This window comes from Monopterus albus, unplaced genomic scaffold, assembly GCF_001952655.1.
Source record: "Monopterus albus unplaced genomic scaffold, M_albus_1.0 scaffold190.1, whole genome shotgun sequence".
Lineage (NCBI taxonomy): Eukaryota > Metazoa > Chordata > Actinopteri > Synbranchiformes > Synbranchidae > Monopterus > Monopterus albus.
In genome coordinates this window covers 41,788-69,709 of record NW_018128070.1, presented here as the reverse complement: position 1 = coordinate 69,709, position 27,922 = coordinate 41,788, and the positions used below count along the sequence as shown (strand labels likewise).

General features: G+C 40.4%; 1 long non-coding RNA gene across 2 annotated transcripts in view; it reads right to left on the bottom strand.

Moving 5' to 3' along the window:
* Nucleotides 1–298: 298 nt before the first annotated feature.
* Nucleotides 299–27,922, bottom strand: part of LOC109970139 (uncharacterized) — a 56,390-nt gene continuing 28,766 nt past the window's right edge. Inside the window, exons 5-6 of one of the 2 annotated variants that reach the window (XR_002276372.1) lie at nt 650–874; nt 299–568 (exon numbers count right to left, since the gene is read on the bottom strand). This is a non-coding gene — a long non-coding RNA (uncharacterized LOC109970139). Of the gene's footprint in view, nt 875–27,922 lie in introns of both variants that reach the window. The other variant, XR_002276370.1, reaches the window with a different exon arrangement.

Sequence of the window (27,922 nt, the reverse complement as noted above, 5' to 3'; positions counted from 1 at the left end):
AGAATACCTTCCTACACCGTCTGCATTTTGTATTTTTGTTTGTTTAACATTTTATATAGGGCACTGGGAATATGTACAACTCTCTAAAACTCTGCTGTGTCCCAGATTTTGCAGGTCATTATGGTAAGAGGCTATTGGTAAGTGTATCATTGTATCATTGTACAGGTGCACTAAATCTGCAAAAAGGGGACACGTGAATGGGTGTATCAGTTTATCACACTTTCTTGTTTTTTTTTTTTTTTTTACAAATGTACTGTATTTTGCTAATTGTAAACAGCCACATATCACTTACCTTGCCAACATAGAGTGGTTCATTTCCTGTGTACTCCTCCAGTACAAAGAACTGGTTCCATACCCAGCTGCGTCTGTGCCTATTGAGGACCTCCCAGGGGTGTCGATCAGAGTGTAGGGACTTCTCCAGATCCCCAGAGGTGGGATTCAGCCCCCAGCAGCACCTCTCCCACAGGGGAAGCAGGAGTGTCAGGACAGACAGGGCCCTACATTTGGCTGAGCAACACCACCCCATCATCTGGACTCCCTCCAAAAAGCACTCAGGCCAGGAGAGAAGCTACAATTTAAAAAATAAAAATAAAAGGACAGAAAAGCTGAAATGTCAAAACCCTTAGGGTTTTATCCACACAGTCCTCACCCTGTGTTTCACCAGAAAGTAAGAACAGTCAGATGCTGAAAAGAGCACAGGGGTTGAGAAGGAATCAAGCTCTGCATTTTTCTGTGTTGCTCTTCTTTTTTTCCTGACTGGAGACTAAAAAGGGGGTAATTCCTTCCACTTTGGAGAAAGGGAGTTGACATTAAAGCCGGTTAACAGGGTCAGTGATGACCGAGAGAGGCTTCAGCACAGGTGTATAATTGGCACCTATCAGAACAGAGAGAGAGAGAGAGACAAAAACAGAGGAGAAAACAGAAAAAGTACTGTCAGCACAATTGTCTGTGCGACCGCTGTTGCTTTAGACAGCAAGTAATGTGCCTGCTGATGCAATGATAATGGCATTTTTGAGCAATCATAAAGAAATTGGTCAGAAATGAACACAGAGTGAATACAATCAGCCTGTCCTTCACATACACGAACATACACACTCTCACCTGCCAAAGAAACATTGGGCGAGGTCAAAATATTAATAAGGGTACAATGGAGGGAAAAGTGACCCGGCTTCTCAATGCACATAAGCAAAGAGATGTCACAGTGAATGAAACAACAGTGGCTGTGTGGAATAACAATCAAACGCCACTCAGCTGGCTTCCAATTACGTGGGCTTGACCTCACCAAGGTCATTATTTTGCCACATTTTCTTTGTTTGCAATCATGGCATAATGGTGGCGAGGCTCAACACTAACGAGCCACATGATCTGTGTGGCAGGCTCTCATCACCAAGCTTAAAAATAAATCTGGGCTGTCAGCAGCATGATGGCCAAAGCGCTCCTCTACTGTTTGCAGTCTGTTTGCTGGCCCGCGCACATGCGAGGGGATCTGTCTCCCCGCCATCGTCATGCTCTGACAGATCCCCCAGGATGCCGTTGCATGATGAGTCGTCAAAGCAAAGAAAAGCATCAGCTCCTGACAGATAATGTTCTTCATGTCACAACACATCCTGGTAGTCCTGAGTAGTTGAGCAATTATACAAACTTCATAATATCGCTGGTATTATCTGTCTAATTTGACACGTAACAATGACTTCAACAGATGATCTTGAAAACATTCCACAAATGAAGCTGGCAAACTTATGCAGCATCTCGAGATGATACTGACCCAGAAATGCCATTTAAACTTCATGAGGTCTTCTGAAAGCAGATGTTTAGAAAACTGAGATCTTGACCACACGGACATTTATTTTGTTGGTGACCGCTCAGTCTCTCTCCCCAATACAGAAAACTGGCAGGGTCCCTGATAGGGAACATGATTGCTTTGGCATAGAGCGACCTGTTTCTTCCTACACAGATTCTCAAGTTATCCTTTTACTTCCTCTCTGTTCCCCCTAGAGCAGCATCCATACATCCTGTGGAAGTGATTTGTTGTATTTTCCATGGCTAAGTCATTACTAGTGCTAATGCTTAATATGGAAAAGTCATTACAGCATGATTGTCACCCCTGCAGATGATTGTCAGAAGCATCCTGAACGCATGAAGCTTATTTTCAAAATGCATTGCGATGAAATGTCCAGTCTTTTTGGTTTTGTGTTTGCCGTTTTTTTTTTTTACTTTTTAATTTATTTTATTTTTGTATAAGATCAAACCAGCAGACTAAGACAGTAAAACTGCAATTTGCTTGTGGTTCTAATTTGAATAGAACTTAAAACAACCGAGAGAAAAACAATCAACAAATATTTTTCTCAATTACGGTTTTCAACCATTTTTCAAATAAAAACAGTGAAATAATGCCAAATATTGTCCGACTCCAGCCTCTAAGTTGTGAAGATTTCCTGATTTTATTTGTCATATCTTGTAAACTACATTTCTGGGTCTTTGGACTATTCGCTGAACAATATAAGATGCATGAAGACCAATTTCACAGACTAAATGATTAACTGAAACATAATCAACACATTGACTGAGGATGAAACTCTTCATTCATGTGAACTAGAACAGAGCAAGAACATACACCAAGGCCGCAGCACATGAACGTGCACGCACAGTTTCAGTGTCACTGCCTCTGTATGACAGTTTAATGGCAGAGGTGGAAAGTGGAGCAGATCTGGCTGCAGGGCAGCACAAGTTGGAAAGGCAGGTTGCAGCAATGCTATTGTGTGAAGAGAGGCTCAGTGCAGGGTCAGTTACAGCCAAGTGTCCAAGTTAATGCTTCTCATTTCGCTAAACCCTGAGCACTAGATGAGATGGGAGTTAGATAGTGACTGAAGATAACACTAATGTAGCTGTGGGTGCAGCCATGTGCTCAGTAAGACAGACACAGGCTTTTTCTTAAATGAGTTTTGCTGATTTACCGTCTAGTTGCTTCGTTCAAATTATCAGGCAATTCGTGCTGCTGAGAAATCAATTTTTAAAGACATTTTAATGTTTTATCATTTAAAGAAGGTCTAATCTAGCTTGAAATTAGCTGCTCTCCTGGTAAACAAAGAGCAGGATGTGACATGGGTGTTTCATGAGCCTGTGTTTCTTCCTCTTGTTGGTGTCAGGTGATTGACAGTAAGGAGAACATAGCACGGTGCAGTGATGATGTGGAAACACTCCACTCCAGGACAATGAAGCGACCGAAAACTGAAAAAATGTTGGCAAAAACCAAATAAAAAAAAAAGATGTGTTTACTATAGTGGATTGTCTCTGCTGTCATGGATTGGTGTTGCTGAGTGAAAACCAGACCTGATGTCTTGAGTTGTACATGTGCAACCAGAAACTAGGAACAAATGTAAAGAAGACAGCCTGGAGGAGTGGTACAAATGTGCAAAAACATGAGGATTACGCTGATACCTACCTGATATATAAACAGTCTATTGTTCATTTAAAAGCACTTTGACCTTTCTGTTGAACAGCTAGGGTGCTTCCTTAAAGCGCTGGCAGTGTTTTGGTGGAATATTTTCTATATACTTCAACTAGTTTTCCACCTGGCAGAGAATCAAAGAAGTGCTTTTCCTAATCTTTAAACTATCTGTCACCATTTGGTTTATTCGGTTAAGCAATATCAGGCTTTCAAACTGGTCTATATCTGAGTTCCTATGGGGAAGGCAGACTCACTGTTGGCTAGTGTCAAAGCGATGATGTTAAATTAAGTGCTGTGAATGTAAAGCCTTCCAGTCATCCCTCGGCTCTGTTTCTCTTACACACAGTGTCCTAATCCCATTTACCAGTCTCACAACAGGATTACCAGGCTACAGTGCTCAGTAAGCAATCACACGCTTCCTATGATCCATATTCTCCTCCATCACTCTGTTGGTTCAGTGTCTTCACTTACGGGTCAGATAACACAAACTGTGCAAAACTTTAGTCAGTTATGGTTTGGACCCTTCATAATAGCAGTGTAAGGTGTCAGTTAATTAGTTTACAGTATATATTATATAGTACAATTATATATATTGCATATTAATCTTATCATTACTATTATATAGTAGAATCTCCTTAATTTTACATAATTTGCTGAAGGAAACCAGGATTTAGATCATGATGTTTTTTACCCTATGTGTTTCAGTGATATCTGAAGTTTGTTTATATATGTATATATGAGCATTGTTTGTATAAATAATAACATGGCACATCATACACTTTTCTGGAACCGTCTCTATTTGTTTGCCCTTTTCTGAGGGAATTGGAGCATATGGTCTGAAGCTAGTGGGTCAAGGACACTTCCAATAGCCTACATACAGACCAGACGGGTGTTGAACCCGGGTCCTCCGGCTGAAGGGTGGTCTCCCCACTCACATATTTCTGATTCTCATTTGAATTCATCTCACATCCTTTGCTAGTAGATTTGCAGCTGACTGGCACTGTGCTCATTTCCCATGCAACAGTACTTGTAGATGGCAGTGATTGTCCTGCTTATAGTGTTTAACAGGCATGTTGTATGTTAACGGAAAGAGGAATTTGCCTTTCTTGCTAAATCACTCCTGAAAATATGCCCGAGTTGCAGATAAAACACTGTTGACCAAACAGTAACTGATCAATTGAAAATGCTTAGGTAGAAGAATCCCACTGTGTCCTAGTGACTGATTTAAATCCACTTTCCCATGATAAAAGCAAAAACTATATCTAGAATAATGTTTTTAGAAAGTTCTTAAACTTAAAACAACCTTAGTTTCCACACATTCAAAGACGCAATACATCCCTTCCTGTCCTGGCAGCAGCAGATAAACTCATGAAATCTTAGGATAACTACTGCGTTGTGAACATCATACTGCACATCACTGAGACTCTTCGGCTTCCAGGCTACAACAATGCAAGATGAACAAATAAAGAGATCCTAAATCATTTGATGCATTACTGAAAATCTAATTTGCTCTTGCAAAAAAAGCACTGGTCCATAAAGGCATATTTTGTCCTTAATAAGTGGAACATTCTGCCAGTTTCTGGGACGCGTCAGCATATTCCCTTATTTTTAGTTTCATGAATTTCCTCGAAACATATGAGGGTATCTTAACCTGAAATAGGGCAGATCTATTTAATTCCTAAAATTCCTATTCTGACTGAAAACAAGTTCGGGTTTGTAGATTTTTCCACCTGCGCTCAGTGACTCATGGACTCTCTTTGCAGTATAAATCAGCAGTGCCCAGCGTACGGATGTGGCCCGAGTGACTTGACCCTCCTGTTAAGTATCAATCATTGCGTACTAGCTGTCAACACCTGCACAGAGCAGAAAAAGTTCGCAGGGCGCACCTGTTCCCGAATCGATGACACGTCTTCCCACTGGGTAACATCATCTACACAGATCGATTAAACATCTTACTATATTCAGGATTTAGAGAAACACAACAGAAGAGGATAGGGGGAGGTGGAAAACAAGCACCTGACGGGAATCGGGCAGCACGGAAACGCCGACAGGACTCATCTTTGTGAGCGACCGCCGCAGAAAACCTGTGTCCAAGGAATACTAATGGCAGAATAAGCGACGGGACAAAAATGCACAGAATGCTTAAGCAGATTAACCATAAATTAACCAAGATGCGTTGTGGGAATGAAAAACTGAACATAAGACTACAACTGTCCACACTGCGCCTTCAAATCAATACTCACCGAAAGAAGATGGAATAACTTCACGGCCGCACAGATGGTGCCAGGTGGCAAAAGTTGAGCTTTTTTCTCTCCAGGCACCACGCGGAGAAAAAGAGAGCTTATGTCAGATATAGACTTTAAAAGTTTTCATGATGAAATTAGTCCTGATGGCAGAGCAGGGGTGCCGGAGATCGGCTCCTGGATCGCGCGTAAATGCTCACCCTTGGCGCAGATGTGGGAAGTCTGATTCTGATTCTCTCTCTCTCTCTCTCTCTCTGCTGTGTGTGTGAGTGTATCTTGCGCAGTGCTGCCTCTGTGCAGGGAACCCCAGCTGCAGGGTTCTGAGTATGTATCTATCTCTCTCTTACATAGGCATCGGGGGACGCGCAGCAGCCAGAAGTCAGGGCATAGGACGAGGCGGGAAGCGGCTCTTGTCTGAGCCAAATCGTCGCTGACTCGACTTGAGAGAATCCATCGAAATAGTTTGACCGAAATAAGTTGGTGAGGAGGGAGCCAGAAACACATACAGCGTTTCTGGCAGAGGGAATGAAGAACCGAATTTTCAAACCTGCCAAGATTTTGGCAGCAGATGGCATGTGCACCGTTTAATGATCGCCGTGCTGCTGAAAAGAAAATCGATACAATTCAATTCACCCCCCACCCGTTTAATGGCTTTGCGAAAGGTTGCATCTTGTGTATATTTTTATACAAGGTGGATATTTTTCCTTAATTTAGCTTTTCCTGTATAATTTACCCTTTACAGGTTGAATTTATAAATATCAAATTTTAGTCCACAAAGAAACCAATATCTATTCAGTTTTGTTTTTCATCCAATTAGCTGCAAATCGAGCCGCTGTGGTGTCAGAAAGGTGCAGGATGATGCTGGACTTTCTAAACTACTGCACCTCTACACTCACAGGCCTTTCAAACCAAACATTTACATTCCTAATTAGTGACAGTAAATATACAGTATGCACCGACCTCTCATGCATTTGCCAGAATAAAGCACCACTCTCCTCAAACCTTGCCAGAATAAACAACTTGAACTTGGATGTTTGTTTTGTGCACAATTCATTCACACATATTTACAGTATAGGCTTCCACACTGCATTGCATTTAAAACAGTCCTGGGCTTTAGCTGCAAATGGATTATATCTTCTTTGTACTTTCTCCATGCTATTTGCATTTTTGAGGCAGAAAACAATACAACAGGGCTGCTGTTTTCTCTTCTCTGTGCAGAAGGGCGCAGTGACCCAAACTAATAGAAAGAGCAGCCTCTGTCTGTCATACCTGGAAGAGCAGTTAGCAAATCTGAAATTAGAGGCACAAGAGAATGCACAGGGAAAAGAGCTAACAGTACACTGAAAAGAGGAAGAATAATGTTGTTGTAAGGAAAGGAAAGGAGCTAAAGAGAGGGAAGCTGAAGGTGGATAATGCTAAGAAGATTAAAAAAGGAGAGCTTTAAAGCTTGACAAAAAATACAAAAGAAGTCAAAGATGAATGGAAACAGAGTGCAGAGTGCAGCGGGTGTGTGATAATCGGGAGAGAGGTGAAAGGGAGGAGAAGAGGGAGGTTTTTTGCTGGAGGGGGCGAGGCAGCAGTTCAGCTGTGAGAGTTATTTAATTGGAGAGTGACATTGGGAGCTCGGCTTGTCAGCTCTTCCCCATCAATCATACATAGTCAGGAGATGCCTGCGGTGATGTGTCCCATGTCATACTCCCTCCGGGTCCTGTGGCCGGCTCCAGCATTTAACTACCATGCCTATATTACAGTACACCTCCTCCACCTTTATCACGCCACCCAACAGGATGCCCTGACTCCTGCTACCCTGGCTTACAGTTGTCTGCTCCTGTGTTTTTTTTTTTTTTGTCCACAGACTAACAAAAACTAGAATTATCACTTCATGGGTGTGTGCCTCCTAGTTTTTTATTAGATAGCTATCCATGTTGTGAAATTTAATATTTAATGCATATAAAAATAAAAACTAGAATTAATGCTTTACGGTTGTATGCCTCCACCATTAAATCAAATTCACAAGAATGGGGTGTACGTGAGGTCATACGGACGGAATAACACGAAAACATAATGCCTCTGGCCGTGACTGTCGCTGACACAGAGGCATAGAAACAGTTAACAAATAGTGTGGCAGCTTATGGACCATTAATAAAATATGACAAACAGCTTTCATTTTTGCCTCTATGTACTGCATCTTGTTAGCTGCAATTAGTATTTACTGCTCAACTCCACCAATCATGTTCCAAATGTGTATATTTGAACTGATTTTAAATTGGGTGGTGTTGTTCATACAATAGAACAGCCACTGTTTAGGAGGTCTGGCCAAGTTTGCAAGTTCTACCAGATGGAGAAGCTGAAGCTGTACACCTCTCCACTGTTCCACCGCTTATGCATTACTTTTGTTATTTATTTCAAGCCATCACTCTTAAGCAAAAAATAAATACATGGCGGCTCACAGAGGGAGGCCCTACTCCTGTACTCCTCAGGGTGCAACTAGGCTTGGTTGGATATCACTAGATATAAATCATATACAAAGCTTGGATATATAAGAGGATTAATAAGAGTGAAATAAATGTCTAAATTGATTTGTGGTGTTAATCCTGACCTGCTAGAAGATGGTCGGCATTATAATCCTGGTAACTACCTTCCACTGTCATTGGAAACAGATGATTGTAACACTGACTCGCCAATTTCAGCTCTGAACAAGGTATTGATTTCCCCAGTGGACATTTTAAGAAAACATGCTGCTGTACTCGCAGCTAAAGAGCCGTCATAACATGTGTTCGCTCTTTAAAGCAGCACTGCGCAAAGCAGGCACAGCAATAAATGACAGAACGGCCACACGTGATCTGGTTCTTATTAGGCAGACACAGAAAATCCACAGTGAAATATGGAAATGTCCTTAAAGATGCGGTTTAATTAATTGTGATTCAAGTTTTTAAGCTTATAAAAATAGAATCCAAATACATTCCATTGGCCTTTGCTTCAGTGCTGGTGGAGGTAATAATGATTCAAAGCAAGTGACCTTTTTCACACCGCGATCGTGACAGTGGGGTCCTGATTTATCATCAAATTGAATTGCATTTAGTGGCTGTTCTAATTCATCTTTGACTCTTTCTCTGCTTCTACGTAATTGCACAGAGACATTTTCACACAAGTTAAAATGTCTCTTTCTTTTTGTTGATTGATATTTTCTTTCCTTTGGTTAAACTCAAAAACATCACGACCAGTGTTTCTCTCAGCCAGTGTGGGTTTTACATAGCGCAGTTTCTGAACATGCATTTCACTTCATGGAGTTCCCAGATCAGAGGCAGCAGAGGGGGCCTTGATGTTCAAGGGGACAAACCCACGGAGCTGACGACCAAAATATAAACGCCCAGCTTATTTGCATATGCTGCATCAAAACACTCCCATGCCTCCTCTTTGAGAAGCGGGGATTTAGCCTAATCATCCAGCAAGTATTGAGTGATTACATTTTCATCAGATGCAATGTAGGAGGGTCAAAAGATCAAGTGAACTAATGGATGACCTAATCATGGGGGATTGGCTGTATCGATTCAGATGGTCATATCCTCATTGTCTGTCAGGCCACAGGAGCTGGAGGCAAATACAATCCCTCACTGGTTGAAACCGCCATATTCAAGAAGCCCTCATTCAGACACTAATTTAGCCCATACCACTCCTGTTCCCCTGAGGGTTAAATGGATTACAGTGGAGGAATGGCAATCTTGCTGAGTTGCAGCTTAGAACTGGTCTTCGAGACTTCGAATAATTTACTGTAACGGGTTTTATTAAGCATACTCCCTTTATATCTTATTTTTCATCATATTTCCTCACAAAGCAGCGCACAGAACCTCTGCACATGCCCTTCATATATAAATTGTCTTAATTGATATACAGTGTGTTGAAAATATTGTCATGCTTGCAGATGCAATTTTGCCTGCAAGCAAAATTATGACTTGGTGGTTGGTGGCACTGTCTGCCAACACTGCAGAGACAGTCATTCCTCAAGGACAATCTTCTGCATCTGTGCAAATAATCAATGTTACTGAAAGTTTATCATGAACCCGTGACATGTTTCATATAGTGTCAGGCAATATCACTTCTGCAAAGTGCATCTACAAGTAGAGGGACATTTATTCTTCCTGAAGAAGATGGAGACAGAGAAGCCAAGAGGGAAAAAATCTATGTAAATACTTGAGATTGAGAAGAGGGTTAGATAACAGACAAGTACACGGGTCACTCTCAGCAATTTCCCTCCAGACGCGTCACAGCAGGTTCTGAAAGAGAAACATCTCACTGCAGACAGACATGTTCATTCACCTCAGTTTGTGTCGACTCCGACGGCATCCTGATCCGAATCCTAATGACACACCAACGTGCTAGCATTATGTGGTCTGTGTCTCACAGAGCAGGAGAGCCGTGGTGGCACTGCAGCTACAGTACAAAATCTCTACAAAAGGGAAATGAGGCTGTCAGGGGGGATCTCCCATGACAACATAGCCACTATAATATACTGTAAGACACACTGCATGGAAGTGAGACTTTGGAAACCCAGGGTTAAATGCTACATAGTGTCTTTTTGTGGTTGTCATTCACTTGTCAGTGACCCAAAATAATTTGCAATATTTAAAGCTTCATTAATCAGTATTTTTGTATCAACAACAGAAAGATAACTACATGTGATCTGGTTTGACAAATGAGAGAATTATCCCCCGACCTGCCGCTTCTTAGCTCTATGGGGCTTTTAAACTCATTTTAAACTTACTGCTTTAGTTGTGTGGCCCACAAACCCAGCTCTCATAAACCTAATGGTCATTGCCAGCAGGCTGCTGCTTTGTTTTCAGCTAAAAACCTCTGAAAAACCCATGGCAAACTACAAGTAGAGTGCCAAATGCAGAGAGACAAAGTTGGAGCAGCTAGAGTCAGATACTTTTCTTGGGAGATGGGTGAAATTCAAGTAGAGTTTAAAAGAGAGTGAATATTGGATTTGGTGGCGATCAGGGCATCAGACTCATGAGTCCAAGTGAATACCTAATGCTGCTGTGTGCACACATTACTGCATAGCATATTAGCAGAGTTTTGTTTAAGTTGTTTTTAATTAAAGAGATATAACAATGTATCAAATTACAATATGAAAACAATGTAACAGGGGTTGTTAAAAGTGAATTATCACCTGAATCTGCAACTAAAGTCAGCTCTAGGTTAATTTATAGCAAGTTTCAGCTCAGTGTTCAGCTGTTTGTCCCCAAACTTTTCTGTTTTGGTTCACTCACACCTTTTTGGCCACAACAGGCTGCTGTTTTTAGTGAAAAATCCCCAAAAACCCTCTATACACTAGCTGTTCAGCACCAGACAGAAACAGTTATCAACTAACTGGTGAACATAGTGGAACATTTAGCAGCTTAAGAGCTAAATATTTCACTCAGGAGTTGGCAGACACTAAAAAGGAGATGGAATATTGGCCTTACATTGATCATGTGGCCAGAAACACAGCTTTAAATGAATAAGGTTGCTAAACATCTGCTGGGTGCATAAGTCAGAAAATATTTGCTAGCAAGATCTGAGAATGCAACAATATATCTGTGCTGTGTTCACAACCTGTGTGACTGCCACAAGGCATAGCAATGCAATTACTGCAGTTTTCTAAATTTAACTTCAGTGTTTCAAAAACTGTACCAGAAAGACACACTGGCCCAAAATCTATAATCTGAGTATCAAACACTCGCCTCTTCTAGACTTAAAGAGGAGGCATCTAGATCTTGGTATTTTGTGGATTTTGACAGAGTTTGCAACAGTTATTCAAAGTCTGAACTAGTTTCATGGTGGAAAAATTTCAACAATGCTGTCTTTCTGTAAGCTCAGTCCAAACACTTAGATGTGGCTAGTTAATCATGTAAGATATTATATCTTAGGCAACTCACTGGCTAGGCTGTCACAGCACTTCTGAGGTCTGAATCAGACTGGACTTTGCTGGCAAAATGTTGGCCTACTCATGCTGAGTTGCAAAAAGCAGGTGGGACAGAAAGCAGCTCAAGTATGTAGTGCTAAAGCGGCTAACAACAGCAATGCATAAAGGGCTCCATTTGCAATCAAATGTCAACTTTTTTCTTTAAAGTGAACGTGACTACAGTTTCATAAGCAAACAGCATGCTATCTTATACCTGAGGAAGGACAGCACTGTTCTGAACTGGAGAAGTGTATTTATCTATATGCAGCACCAAGCACACATGAAGAAGATGATGTGGATTTTAATACAGATGTAAACCTATGTACAGTATGTTTTAAGGCTTATTTTTTTATTAAAACCTGGATTCCTTTTAATCGATCGCAACTGCCATAAATCCAGGGTAGCCATACAGGTAGCTGCAGGGCTGTACACAGATATTTTTTTTTGGGGGGGGGAGGTGCTCAAGCTAAAAAGGGCGCCCTTCTTACCAACAATTATTTAGAAAGTAAGACACTGCAGCAGCACATCTTTGCATTAGCACATACATTGCAAGCCTGACTACAATGAAAATTCTTTAAAAGTATAAAATTAAAAATAGTAAGAAATAAAACAGTCCTGCAAAAAGGGCAGGAAGATTAGCAGATTGCAGGTACTGCTCTTCAAAACCAGTCCATTCTCTCTATTCTCTCTTGCATTATACCAGTACATATACTGGAGTATGGTAGCCCGCCATCCCAGTTGAAACTGGCCTATGAGCTCAGACTTCTAGGAAGCAATTTAACAAGGTTAACCATACAGTGTTGTGTTAAATAGCTCATAACAGCTCATCTAAATTATTCATTCAACATTTAAGCGTAGACACTGCCCATTCAAAAAGGACAAATTTTGTGTCCATCCTTCAGTATTTCTCTTATTATCCATGATTTCAAACATCCTCTCTCCAGTAACATTTGAGAAGACGTCTGATGGCACACCACATAAAAGTGTTGCTGCTGATGAGGCATGCTTCCTCCATCAAAGAACCCACATGCTGATAAGTTATACCTTTGAAAAATATGTCTTAAACTCATCTCCAGTGCTATACAATTCTATTTGATATTTTGACTATAAATTAAATAACAAAAACAAACAAATGATGCAGGTCCAGCATGTTGTCAGGGAGGGAAATGGTGCTTCCGAACACTTACATTTCAGATTTCATATGAATTTATTTCCAGTTGTTGTACCTCCAGAGCCAGGGTTTTCAATTAAACTTTTCCTGAAAAGTAGCAAATGTTCCAAGCTTTTGACAGCCAATCTTGATTGCATATCACCTAGAAGCTTTTCTTTCTATTCTGAAAAAAAAGAGGGGAAATAATGTCACCTTGTGTTATATACGGTGAGAAAGAAATAAAAGAGCCAAACAGTGAGCAAGAGGAAACAAGACAGAAACGAGGACAGGATGAGACAGAGACACAGATGAGTAGCAGGAAAGGACAGTACAAGAAGAAAAAGAGGCAACGGCATTGGCTTTGTCATGACAGTCTCCTCTCCCATGGCGGGGAAGATGTGTGTTCACATGCTCCAGTAGTCAGGCTGAAAAAACCAGGCCTGTTGCATTCACTCCAGCTGAGCAATAGCACTCATGGTTGCCTGGTTGGCAAAGAGCTTGTTATACTCCATCCCTTCATCTGCTTTGCTCCTCTTCTTTCCAAATCCCTTTTCCCACCTCTTGTTTCTTGGGCCATCTTCTAACAAGGAAACAAGCAGCACTTTTTTTTATTTTTCTTGCTAGACATACATGAACACCAACAGTAGAGCCAACAGCCCAGGTGGTGTTTGCATCAGGCAAAGTGTCCTGATCCTGAAAATCAAATGCAGTCCTGTCAAGCTGAATTCTGTGCTCCTGTGGTGCCTGAACTGTCCTGCTGGTGACAGAAATGAGTCCCCAATCTCAAGGAAAGGAAATGAACAGTGATAATCTAATGGACTCGATCAACCAACAAGTGCCAAATGGGAATACACAGTCACGCATGAGGAGCCGGGCTGACGGAATACACTGGGTAATGAATGCCAGCAGAAAAGTCTGAGAAGCAGCCTAGAACAGGTCTTCTTCCTCTTATTGGTCATATTTCAAAATGTTTCTCATTAACTCCAAGAGTTTCTATTCTACCCATTAAATTTTCTTTAAATCTTTATGTGAATAGGATTGTACAAGCCAAGAACTCTTGCTGAGTCAGTGGGTGGAGGGCGAACAGAACAAAATACATTACAAGTTATTTTTTCTACCAGCACTTCTTTAACACAGAAAATGAATATAAAGTAAGGCGCTGTTTTAAAAGGCACAAAGTGTAATAGGTTGTACAGCCAAAGCAGAAGATTGTGTTCACAATGGGCAAGCAAGGATAAATATTAGCTGTCAACTGTGGAATATGTCAGTCTGTTAAAATGATGCTGGTTCCTGATGCTGCCTTGTAACGGAATAGCTAAACTTTTAGGATTAAAAAGCATAATTATAAAAGCACCTGTGTTGCTTGAGAATCATGGATGAAACTGTCTAGACTGTCTTTTGCAAATTGTTGATTTCCCTTGTGGCATTTTGCTTTAAATGACTGTTTGCTAAACACTTCCCCCGAACAGCAATGGTCTAATTATAGCTTAGCAACAACTGGGCATGACAGGCCTCTCAAGCTTTAGATAGCTCAGTTTCTGGAGGTGGTGTTCATGGGGCTGTAGTAGGAGCAATATGTGATATTTAATGAGTCTGGAAAGTGTTGGGTTTTTTTTGTAATTTAGTAACCTAATGAGCGTTCCTTCCAAGGGTAAGGAGCATTTCATACTACAATATTTTGTGGGGTTGCACATTATGCTTAAAAAAGCCCTTTTTCACTACTACTACGTTCACTGTGTAGCATTTCCACACTGCATGGAAGCGGCTGAATGTTAACTAGAGTGGGGTTGCATTAGCAGTTCTCTGACAGCTCAGCCTCACATGAAAATGTAGACTAGCTACGTTGGTTCAGAGCATAAAACATAAGGTGAATCCCCATTTTATGGTTCCTCGGCCCTCGATCAATCCTACACGATAAAGAATGTCCCAAACCTCCTATTTCTGCTCTAAGGAGCAATGACTGAGGAGCGAGGGGGCTACCTGGAGGAGCAATAACCAAAGATACACGAGTGCGTCCTTAGTGGAAGTGTGTTATGGATTCACATACCCCTTTATCACAAATCTAATTGTGATTGGATGCTCATGAGGGATCGGAGGAAAGGGTGTCTCATGCCATTTAAAACTTGTTTTAAAGACGTAAGGAAAAGACAAAAGTGAGGAAAACATGGCTGAAGTTAGGAGAACTGGGATTCACCTTTAGTAATGTCACAATAACGGCTGTAAAATTGTGACATGGCAAGATTTTTGGATCACAGCCCAGTGTCCTTCTTTATATTATTCTTTTTGTTGTTTTATAGCAATTGGCACACAACAAAATGGTGTACTACCGCCACCAAACGGACTGGAATGCAGATCAGGAAACTAACATGTAATGTCTGTTGACAGAGAATGGTATGGAATGTTAAAAACACTAGAAAGATGGTGGCTGTGTGGAAGGAAGGGCCCAACAAACATGTGACTTTCACGCAGACAACTGGAGATCATGTCTGATGTTGTACTTTTCATTTGAGAATGTTTTAACCAAACCCAGGTTCTCTAGTGCCAATCATGTAGTTGCTGTTCCTAAACTTAAGCATGTTTAAAGAATGTCAGCCACCATCTTTTGCTTTTGCTGCCAGGAATACATTACCATGTCACAATTTTGGAGGTGCTATTGTGAGACTACTAGTTTTTGTGTTGCAGACCAGTGTAGCTATTATACATTTTGTTGTGAGACTGGGTTGTTCCTGCCCAGCACTTTATTAGACTCTGGGACATTCCTAAGACAGCACTACATTTACTCTATGGTCGACTGTATGGTGCAGACTATAAACCTTAAACCAACACACACACACACGCACGCACGCACACACATGCACACAGCTTACACAGACTCCTCTTGCAGATGAAAGCAAAAAGGATTTATTAATCCTTTCCTCTTAAAAAAACGTCATGGGTCCATTGTTTCAAATGTACTTATTGTAGAATTTTGAGTTTTGCCACTGATATAATTCTAAACTACATGTGCTACTTGTGTGAACCAATTTTAAAATTATGATTAAATCCATTGTCTGAAAAATGGGTGCAATCACTATATAAAATAAAAATTAAGCAGCAATGTGCTCTGTTGATTAATAGTGTGACCACAAAAAGGTCCTACAATTCACAAAACATAAAGACCAGTCTTCATTTTGGTTTATTTTCCTCAGTTTCTAACTTTTAACACTTTGAGGCTTTTTCATGGGAGAACAAACCCAGGTTTGAAATTAGAAAAGTTCTCCACTGGCGCAGCAGCAAAACTCATACCAGAGACAAGTTGATTGAGCTGCTGGTGTGAGTGTCTGAAGCACTGCAAGCCTTTTTGAGAAAGGCCCCCATGGGTTTTCCATGGTTCAGGAGTGTGCCCGGGCCACACCGGCTTCGGCTGACAGGACCCCCTCAGGTCCCCGGCAGCTGCCAGGATGAAGAGAATACTCTGAGCGGACACATGGTGACAGGAGCTGATGTGGTCGCCTGTGTCTGTCACGGCTTTCATTTCCTGCGCTATGCCATTGATTCCCTGGCCGGGTGACATTAGTGGCACTCTTTTTTTTTAATCTGCTGACCTGTAGAGCAAGTCTCTTGAGGATGAGAACAAACTCTTGGCTACTGGAGCCCAAATGGAAAACATCACTTTTCCTCTACCTGGTTCAAGGAAAACCTCAGCAGTGACACTTCTGGAACAGGGCGGTTGTTTTGCTTTCACAAAGAATCCCAAGGGGGAAATATAAATGCTGGGATACCTGGAAAAGTGAGCAAATTCCACAAGGAACTAGACAAAGAAGACGGCAGGAGTAAATCAGTGGTGAGTTATTAACAGAAAAAGGAAGGTGTTTGGTGTCATTTTCTCATGGATATTTTAAATCTGAGTAGCTTCAATTTGAGCTTCGATATGCGAATGGTCAGTTTCCTTTGTGTTGTCAAAGCAGTTTGACATATTATTTCATAAGAGAGAACGAGAGGGTGTGCCGGCGTAGAGACAAGCCTGTATTTGGCAAGCAAAATTAAAGGTCATTTTGAGAAAGTGAAAATTAATGGGAGCTATCAATTTCAGCCTTTAAAAATGTGACATATTTCAGCCTGACACATTTTAATTAGGCCATCAATAGTATGGCAACAGTGGCTAATGGTGCAGAGGACACAACCAGGATAAGTTGGCTTCACTTTAACTGTTGTGGACATATCTAAATGGCACTGAAAGCACTTCATTAACATAAACAGCAAATTTTTGTCAATACGTTTGACTCTGTCTCGATATGTATATTAACACACCTATGGCAGAGGAATTTCAGTATGATTAAAGATTTGCGATGTAAAAACTTTTTAGGCGACAGAGCAAATTAGGCTTCTGCAGGCATCAAACACACAGTATTTAATTTTTGTTCAGGAAAAGTAAAACAATCTTCACTGGCAGATTTCAGTTTACTGAAAGGAAGAACCTTCTTCATTAATGGCACTCTTTAAACTGTTCATGCTTTTGTCCTTCCCTCCTCTCCGCACAGAGGATAAATAAGATAAGGGAGAGCAATGAACACATCTATCATTCAAAGTGGAAAAGGATAATTTAGCTTGGCCCTCCTGACAGCTTTACAACTTTGCACGGTATTCTATTTTAATTGGCAATCATGAATTAACTGAATGAGAGCCCTGTTCACTGCCAATGTCTTTCTCATTGCAGCTTTTAATTGGGTTGACTTGATGAGTTCCTGAGATAAAACCAGACAATATATTCTCATGATTGGCAACTCATTTGTTGCCATATAATTAGGCTGCAGACAAATCAAGCCCACAACTGTTTCCTCCTCAGCCCAGCCCCATCCTTTCATCAGACACGTCATGTTGGGTTGAAGGAGCACTACCTACAGAAGAGTGAAATGTTAGGTATAATGTGATGGGTATTTGGTGCAGAATTAGAACAGACATGTAGCTGGAGACTTTAATCTGTCAGGTATTCATTTGTCTTGAGCAAATGCTGGTTCTCAAACTATGTGTTTCCTCACCTGAAAATCCCAGCATGGTCTTAATTTTACAAAACTAAAAGGGAATAGTCAAGTGCTGCAATAATCTGATTTGAATAATATACAAGCTTGCTCCAATAGAGCATTGAGCAAGTTCTTTTTTCATTGCTGCTGGGTCAAATGTTCAAAGCTTTCCTCCATATTAAAAACAGGGAAAAGGGGAATTAAACATTAATGGGCTAATGAATAAATATTTTGCATCTCCAGGACTCAGCGCTTTGTTCCATTCCTTCAGCTGGCTTAATTAACTCTTCTTCAAGACTTTTGTAAATTAACACATCTCTTCCAATGTCCTTCACCATTGTTTTTTCATTTTATTCTGCTCTTACAGCTTTTTTTTTCCTTAGCTTTTTTCCTTTGGTCAAAATTAGTTAGGCAACGTTTTTTGTACAGCAATATGCCACACATAGGGATGGAAAATTATTCGACCTTAGAGTCACTATTTTAACTTACTGCGCAAATTTTTCCCTTCAAATGTTAAGTCAGATCATTTGCTCGAGGCAAAAGTGCACTTGGGATATTTTTGTACTCACCAAATAATATGCGAATCACTTCAGGATGTAAGGTTTTCATTTCTGATATTCATAAAACCGCAGGCCAGAGACAGCATTTTGGATGGTTCAGTACTGTGGTTTTTAGTTTGCTTCAGTTGAATACATCTGTTTTGTATCCTCTGACTACTTCTGTGTATTTTTTCAAATGTCTCGCACACAGACACAGATGTCTTCCTTATAAGAGCTTGCCATATCTATTATTGAATATTCTCTCCTTTGCTATTCCCACAGAGAGCAGTAAGGTGAGAGGCCCAACCTGTAAGTGCTTTCAGGCTTTTTCCTGAATTATCAATGCAGAAGTAAAAACTCAGTGTATTTTAAAATGGTCTAATTTCAGACACCAATGATTCCTCACAAACTGCCCCACCCCCCATGGCAACTTTTCCATTCTCTAACAGCACTTATGCAAATTTACCACCTGAAATTAGTACATTTTGAAACAATCGATCATTGATTTCATACAGGGGTAAACAAAAGGCTTCACATTTGTAGCTGGCAAATGGCAGCTTTGTTTCATGGACTTATAACTTTCAAACAGGATTGACATTACAGCAAAAACCCAGTAGCTACATTGACATGAAGGTATTTTGTTAAAAGAATAGGCCTGCCTGCTTTTGTCTGCTCTCACTGTAAGGCCAACTTTCACGCAGGGGCTGTGCAAGCCATGAACAGGGCTCACTGGCTGCTGTAGGAAGCTATAGGCTAGTCTGTAATTAACCAGACATGCTAATGACTGCAGCTTAGAGCATGGATCGGGTTGCGTATTTCTGTCTGAACCCGTCCCATGCCTGAGAGTGTGGCAGCGGAACCAGACCCAAGCTAGACACAGTTGTATGGTGTTTTTCCCCTTTTCATTAAAAGAAGGAGACATTTGAGCAGTCCAGCTGTCTAGTCTAGCGTCTGACCTACATGTCTGAACCTGACCAGGACCCTAACAATTTCTAAATTTCTGTCAGAACCTGGCCCGAAGCCTCGGGTACCAACAGGTCCCCTCAAGCTCAGTTCAGGTATGCACACAAGAGCAGATAAACGCAGTTTAGCTAATATCACATTGAAACATTTAAATTATTAATATATTAATGGACTGACTTAAAAATTATCTGCAATGTGTTTGATAAGTTATTGTTTTAGTAATTTTTGGACAGTTGTTAACAGGAGGAGTTTCATGATGTATCAGAAGGACCAAAATATAAATAAATAAATCACAAAGGCCTATGAACCATACCTGGGTTTGACTATCTGTCCTATTCATTGTTCCTGCAGAAGACATTTGCAGACAGTCATTTTGGGGACTTTGTCCTCAAACACTGCTGTCAGATGGAGTGCAGCTGCTATTCCTGGCTTGTATTGTTTGTTTTTTTGTTTTGCCCTAGTCTCACCCCTCAGATTCCGCCCCACCACATCTGCCAGCAAGTGATAAATGTGATGTTACTCCATCAGAGGATCATTAAATGTCAGGTCCTGCCGTGACAGTGGAACATCATGGCAGAAAGTCAATGGCACGGGGGAGGGGCTGTGTGAGCGGAGGAATCGCCTGGTGAAAGAGCCTGCTGGGAAGGATCAATGGCTCATCTAATACCCACATGCCCACTGCTGACCCAGGCAAGACCACTCACACCACTCACATACTCCCTGCCTGGCAATGAGGGAGCCCAGCTGCTCGGTGATGGGTGTGCACGGCCAGACACAGCTGCTTGTGGTGATTTGTCCGGGTATTACAAAGAAGGGTGGTGACAAATTGAGGCAAGTTGACTTTGCACTTTCCTATATCCCATCTTAACTGATTAAAATTAACTGTCTGGAAATTGATTTAGTGAGACAAAGCAGCAGATTAAAGTGAATATCAAAAGGAAATAGTGCAGAGTGGAAGTGGCTCAACCAGAGAAAACTGGATATGTCAGACTTGGGATCTTTTATTCATCTAAGCCTCTATCATACAGTGCTGTGTGAAACCTGCCCCCATCATGTTGCTTGTGGCCATTGGATTTAAAAGGTTTCAAACTGCTCTGGCTTCCATATAAAGCCTCTAGCATGCAAAGGTGCCATTCGTGGGTGTGGGGGAAATTTCACTCAAACACTTCCATTAGAGTGCTGTTTATAACATTTGAGTCATAAAGTAAAAGCTTATTTTATCTTATTTTATTTCTAGGCAAGAGTGGAATGAGAATATTGATACCACTCATCAAACAATTAACCTAGCCTGTCTCTGTCATATACCTCTGAAGCTCACGAATTAACACTTTATATCACATTTGTTTAATTTGTGAAAAAAAAACACACTGTAAAAATGTTAAACTGTGTTTTTTTTACAGTGTTAGATACTTAATAATTACTAGTCTAATCAAGTGACATTCATATTTCTGAACAGATAAAAACAAATGATCAATAACGTGTCATTTATTGAGCTTTGGAGGCAGATTCTTCCTTGCTGCCTTACTGTTTCCACCACTGTCAGTCTTTCTGCTAAGCTAACCTTTACTGTTTCATGTAGTATTCACATAAGGACAATATTGGTCTTTTTATGCAACTTTAAGCAAGAAAACGAATACACGTGTTGAGTACAGCTCATTTTTATCATACACGTTACTAAGACAAGAAAAGAGGAAGTGGACCTTGTTTTTAAATAGCTATAGATTCAGTTTAATGCAATATGGTGAAAAAATAAGTAAGTCTTAAATTTATATAATAAGCACTGATCACTTCAAGCAGTCCCTGTTCCATTTATCCAGCAGTGCATATCATTATTGTTGCCATGAAACTGCATTTAGGACAATGCTCAGTGAAAATAGTGCCTTTTTTAAATCATAACAGTCTAAAAGCTATTGAAACAGTAATGTAGCTTGCCTCAAGGAGTGCAAACAGCCAGACTGGCAGAGTAACAATAGAGATTCATCAAGCAGCAGCCTCTAAAGCCCTGGTTCGTGACAGAGTTAAATGAATTGGTCTATCAGCGAGACACCTGAGAGACGGTCTTTGGGAGTCTGTCAAGATAAACTCTTAAGGATCTCGTGGTGGGTGCATTGCAGCAAGGTCATCGTCACATTGCATCAAACAGGAGGCTGCTAGGAGAGCTTTTGTTCTCTTGTGTGAAGTCCCATTTGCCAGAGGTAACAATTAAGACTCATCTGTCAGCAGACGCTAATGTGTTCATTCATGCTTCAACACTGGAAGTCTTCACTTGCTCATCTGTGGTTTCATGGCCATCATTAAAGTCCAAGGTGTTCCAGTGAATGCTGCTGCCAGATTGTAGTGAAGTCTGCCTTTGGAGCTGATTTTCACAGGTACAATATTGTTTGATTTAGGGGTCTGCTGACTTTAAGGGTGTGACATCTATTTTTTTTTTTCCACTTTGAAATAATCAGCTGGTGAGCGTGGAATGAAAGGTGTTTTTCAGTGTCACTCGAGTTTGGCACTAGCCAATCTCCCAGTCTCCCTGCATCCCTGGGTCGCCCACAGGATCACAGTGAGCTTTATCAGATGTGACAGGTTTGGTCCAACAAAGTGGAGGTCTTTAACAATTGTTCTTTTAGTTGAATTTGCACAGAGGGCAAACAGAAGATTGTATCGCCCCATCTTGAAGCAATTTCTTTCTCATATTTCTCTGTGTTGTTTGATGCTTTATCATAGCTGAAGGTCAAGGTTGGCCAAAGGATATCATAAAGTTAAATTTACACGCATTTTATTGCTAAACATCACACAAAAAACACTACAACACTGTGTAAACTAAATTATGATGTGTCACGCAAGGCTGGGAATACAGTATAAGAGCAGTGTATAGTTGAATCTGAGCACATTTCAAACAGTAATGAACCTGCTCTTGAATGAGAGGGAGCTGTTTGTGATTCAGGCTGTTGGGAATAACAGACTGCGAGTCAATTCCAGCAGGTCTGTCAGAGAGTGTGGCGGTGAGATAAAGGCAAGGCGACATTGTTTAAGTCCTGATCCTGATGCAGCACTCCTCTGCTGGGGGATTGCACTCTAATACATTTACAATGTAGAAATCAGCCTTATCCATTGTCCTCTTACCCCCACCGCACAAATGTAGAGGGAATCCAAATATTTTCCCTTCATCTCAAGATTACACTTTGGCTGTTTTCTTGCCCTGCCTCTCCATCCCTCCCCTGGTACTTTCTCTTTGAAACTCTTTCATTTCACAAACATCTGCTGGCAAAGGGGAATTGCTAATCTCTCAAGGGCTTTCTTTCAAATTTCATTATTGAGACAGAATGCAGATTTGAGTTACTGCAGATGCTCCTGTGTTTATACATATATATATATATATATATATATATATATATATATATGTGTGTGTTTTATTTTTATATTTATACTACTTACATACATACTTGCAATTTATAATAGAATCATTTTTCACTTTGTTTTAAAGGATTTATGAAAAAACCCAGTGCCCACCCATGCACTATATTACTAAAGCTTCAGTTCTGCACTCACAAAAAGAAAACGTGACAGATTCAGTGATCATTTCAGATGATTGGTGTCTGCTCAACCCTGCTATTACCCATAATCATTTTCTGTAAAGGGGATGCATATGGATTAGGAGCCCTTGCTGGGATAGCAATGCAAGACTTAAAGAAACAGTTTGACATTTTGGGCAGTACGCTTATCCACTTCCTTGTCACAAGTCAGATGAGAAAATTGATACCATTAACATGTCTAAATGCTACAGTACATGGAGCTAGAGTCAGCAGCTTAAAGGCAGGGCTGGTGATTCATTTCAGAAGCATTTCTTGAAATTCTCTTTTCATCCCGATGGCAATGAAAACATTAAATGCACTGAGAACATAAAGAAAGAAATCCATCATCTGTGGCAGCAGCAGGGCTGAAAATAGCCTGACCAATAATTTTACTCATCCTAAGCAAAACTACTGGATGGCCTACCTGCCTGTCAACCTACTTCCTACTTGTGCGCACTCTGCCCGTGCACTCAATGCGTGAGCTAAGAGTTTCCCACAAGGTCAGGCAGGCTGACATGTCAACACACTGTTTTTACAGCAGCTTTCGGTCACAAACAGAGACCATATTCAAGAAAATTATAACAAAAAGAAGATGGATACTGCAAGAAGTAAAACCAGAATTTCTGGCTTTTGAACAATAGCGGCAATTAAGAGAACAAAAGGAGCTGAAAAGTGACGTCATGGTGTATTTCCACCATATTTCTGCTGGACAAATAATTTATCAATTTTGTTTTATTAGGGGCGCATTTGTTATTTTCCTGAAATCTGTCACTAGCGCACGTTGCAGTGTGCGTTGTATTTTGGAGGTGTGGCTTCCTCTTGCTGGTTTTTCCAGGAATGCTAACTACAGTCAGGGAAAAAATTATAAAGTAATTTGCATTTTCATGAATGAAATAAGTATTTGATCCCTTTGCAAAACGTGCTTTAGTACTTGGTGGCAAAACCTTTGTTGCCACAAGGTTTGCACACATCTCAGGGGGGATTTTGACCCACTCCTCTTTGCAGATCCTCTCCAAGTCATTAATGTTTCATGGCTGATGTTTGGCAACTCGAACCTTCAGCTCCCTCCACAGATTTTCTATGGGATTAAGGTCTGGAGACTGACTAGGCCACTCCATGACCTTAATATGCTTCTTCTTGAGCCAATCCTTTGTTGCCTTGGCCGTGTGTTTTGGATCATTGTCATGCTGGAATACCCAACTACGACCCATTTTCAATGCCCTGACTGAGGGAAGGAGATTCTCACCCAAGATTTGACGGTACATGGCCCCATCCATCCTCCCTTTGATGCGGTGCAATTGTCCTGTCCCCTTGGCAGAAAAACACCCCCAAAGCATAATGTTTCCACTTCCATCTTTGACAGTGGGGACGGTGTTTTTGGAATCATAGGCAGCATTCCTCCTCCTCCAAACACGGCGAGTTGAGTTGATGCCAAAGAGCTCGATTTTGGTCTCATCTGACCACAACACTTTCACTTCCATGATAGTGCAGCAGTAAATATAGCACCAGACATTTTCCTTTCTTCATTAATTCATAAAATTCTGTCTGAACAGTTTGTTAGGATTTCTGCTGAAACCAAAGCAAAAATCTAAGATATACATTATCGTAGTAAATAAACTCAGCTCCCTTCTGCTCACTACTTATGTAGTTCTAACGCCTAACAAGAGGAAGGCAGCTTCAGCCTGTGTAGACCTCTTGCTGTTTCTTTGGAGACTGAACAAAGCTATGGCCTCCCTCCCATATCAGCTGCATCACTTGGACTGGGAATAGTTTGGGAAGCAGAACAGAGACACTGGAAGTATGAAGACAAAATAGCGGGAGGGAGTTATAATAGAGTCTCGTGCCATTCTGAGTGGAGACACTTGATGAAGTAGTACATTAAAAGCACATTTTAGCTTGTTCTTCCACTTTTAAAGAACAAAATGATGGGGTTTCTTTCTCAAGTGTTTTTGATGTAAAGCATATTAAAGAAATATTCATGTGCCGGGACGTTTATTTGCTTGAACGTGTAAAAATCAAACCCACAGCAGAGAAAATAATTTACTGCCAGAGAACATTAGCCTTTCTGACCTCATACATTTTATCTTTCAAAGTTTTGATAAACATACTGATGCTACTTGTATATAGCAGAATGACTGAAGAAAAAAGTTTCCTGTTCATTTTTGTTGTTCACGTTTGTTGTTTATCTTCTAAGTCTGGCCACATTTGCAATGAAATAGCAGATTCCAAGAATATGGTCTGCTCATGCCAAGATGATAACACTTCAAAATCTAATATCAGTCTTGAATTAATTTGCTTCTTTCATCTGTCAGCGCCCATTGTGCCTGATGTTAATGACTGACGGTGACAGCAGAAGCGCTCACCCACACAAATAACAATGATTACAAGCCTAACAATAGTAGCAGCACCAGAAAAATACAGTAGCAAAACACCTTAATCGGAAAAGCCAAACAGAAGGAAGGTGCTTTCCAAGGTGCTTTTCAAAAATAAGTGTTTTTATGTTAGCTGCCTAACACTTAAAAAAAATTACAGTCAGTGTGCTATTTTAACATGTCAGAACAGTTTCTGTGAATCTTTGGTGATTTCTCACAAAGACAGAAATCAAAGAGAAAACCCTGAATTTTGGCAGGTAAATGGGATGTAAATGAATCGGTGGACTAATTCTGTGGAGACTTAAGATGCTACAGTAGCTTTATATATATAAAGAAATGATAAATTTCAGTACTGAGATCCCTTACTTAAGTAAAAGTAGACAATACCACAGTGTATAGAATACTTTGTTACAAGTAAAAGTCCATAATTAAAGTATTAAAAGTAGTTATTATGGATAGCTACACATTTAACAATGTATATCATACTACTGGATTATAATTTCAGTTTAGCATTATCTGATTTTTATCAGGATATTTAAAATCAGCTCTGAGGATTACTGCTATACACCTCATATACAGTAATATTGGAAATAATATCACAGCTACAGAAGCACTTTAGATTTTCCAGACATACACAGATGCTCTTTATGATTGCATTTTTAAAAGATGTATTTTAATCCTGAGTGTTTACTTGATAGTTCTAGGCTACACCTAACACTGAACAGAAGATGATGATAATATTTACCACTGATATATTCACATTAATGGAAAGGGGTCTCTGATGTGTGGGAAATTATTTTCAGCTTCATTCATTATATATATATCTAGCAGTGCCGTGGTAACACAAACCACATATTTGTAACTGGGTTTATGAAACAGATTTTCAGCAGAACATGAACAGTATGGAAATGGCTTCGGGATGAATCCTTGACGTGATTAGAATGCTGGTTAGCTGCTAAGTCATGCCATTTTGTGTTAAAAAAAAAAAAAAAAAAAAAAAAGATTTTTGTGCTTAAACTGAAAGTCTGTCTGGAGGTGGAGGACCAAGGCAGCTGTGAGCTTTGTGTCTCAGCTGGAGAGTTTGCAACTTTATCATGTCCCTACTATGAGACAGTGGAGAGGTTTTTGTTGTTGTTGTTTTGTTTTTTGTGTAATGTAATACCAGTAGGGACTTGGTAAGAACAGCTTCAGTGCACCTTGGCATTGATTCTACAAGTCTCTGGAACCTGACTGGAGGGATGAACACTGTTCTAAGAGTTCGGTGTTTTGATAATGGCAGTGGAGACGCTGTCTAACATGCTGCCCAAAAACTGTGGCATAGCATATGATTTACATCATAGCTTAAACATTTTCATTTCAATTATAACTTTACCTGTGTTTCCAATGTACAGTATTTCTTATTTCTCATTTGCTGTCACAGGGTGGCCAGAGAACTCAAATGCACAGAGCACTGAAGTAGGTTTTAAGGCTTTAAAATTAAACTTAGGACAGAACGTACAGACAAACTTCACTGCAGCAGGTAAGATTTACAGGTATGAACTAAAGAATCTCAAAGAAAGTAGCAGTAACTAACACAAAACCCTAAAATAAATCAGATCAATAACGATGTGGCAAATACACAAATAAGAGAAAACCACCTTGACGAGGGGAACAGAGAAAAGATTACTTAATACAATCTAAGGCTGCACAGTAAAAACACTAAAGCAAACAAAGTGACTGACCAAATGATGGCAGAAAACTAATGACCAGATACAAGAGCAGAAAGAAGTCCAAAAACACCAAAAGGTGACAGAACTGGAGATGCCACTGGCAGGTGCAAAGCAATAAGATCAGGCAACAACTGGAGCGCATGATGAGGGTGCAGCAAAGTCTCTGAAAGTGAGAATCTAGTAATAACAAGCAGTATACTGTATGTGCACAAAGATAATCAAATGATGCTAGACAGGTGTGTGTGTGTGTGTGTGTGTGTGAGTGTGAGAGAGAGAGACTGGGTAACGAACAATGAGTGGCAGGGCAGAGCTGGAAGGAAAAGCTGGAGGTGACGAGGGGCTGCGTGTGGAATGGCAGTCTCTGGAGAAGTCCAGAAGGAGCAAAGCTGGGCAGAAACAGAAACAGGACTGGCATCGTGACATTTGCATTTATTCTGTGTAATAAAAAACAAAACAAAGTAAAGAGAATTGTAAATGGTTTTTGATAAAAAAAATCTAGTTAAGGTGAACTTTACCTTGCCATAGTGTCACATCTAGCCGATAACACAAAAGGTAAACCTTTAAAGCTTTTACAGCAAATAACATAATCACAGTACATATCAGCATTGTTCATCAGCTAACATACTATTTGACTTATTATTGTTGTTTAATTATCACATCCCTCTGGTGTCATTGTGTTTAATTGTTGGTTTATTACCGTGGTCAATGATCCTGTAGCACCAGTCTCCTTTAATAGTTTATTATACTGTACTTCATATTTTAGTGTAAACGCTATTTTCTAGATGGTTGGATGCAGTGTGTGAAAACAAAGACTGGCTTGATTAATCAAGGCATTCTTGATGTTCTATATTTAGATTTTTAGAGCAAATATCATGATTTAGTTTGATTATAATTAGCCATTGTACAGCTGTCTATAGGGTACCAAGTCCAGACTCAGTCCAGATGCTGTGTATTTACTGTATTCTTTTGGCCAGTGGCACACGGCTGTGCT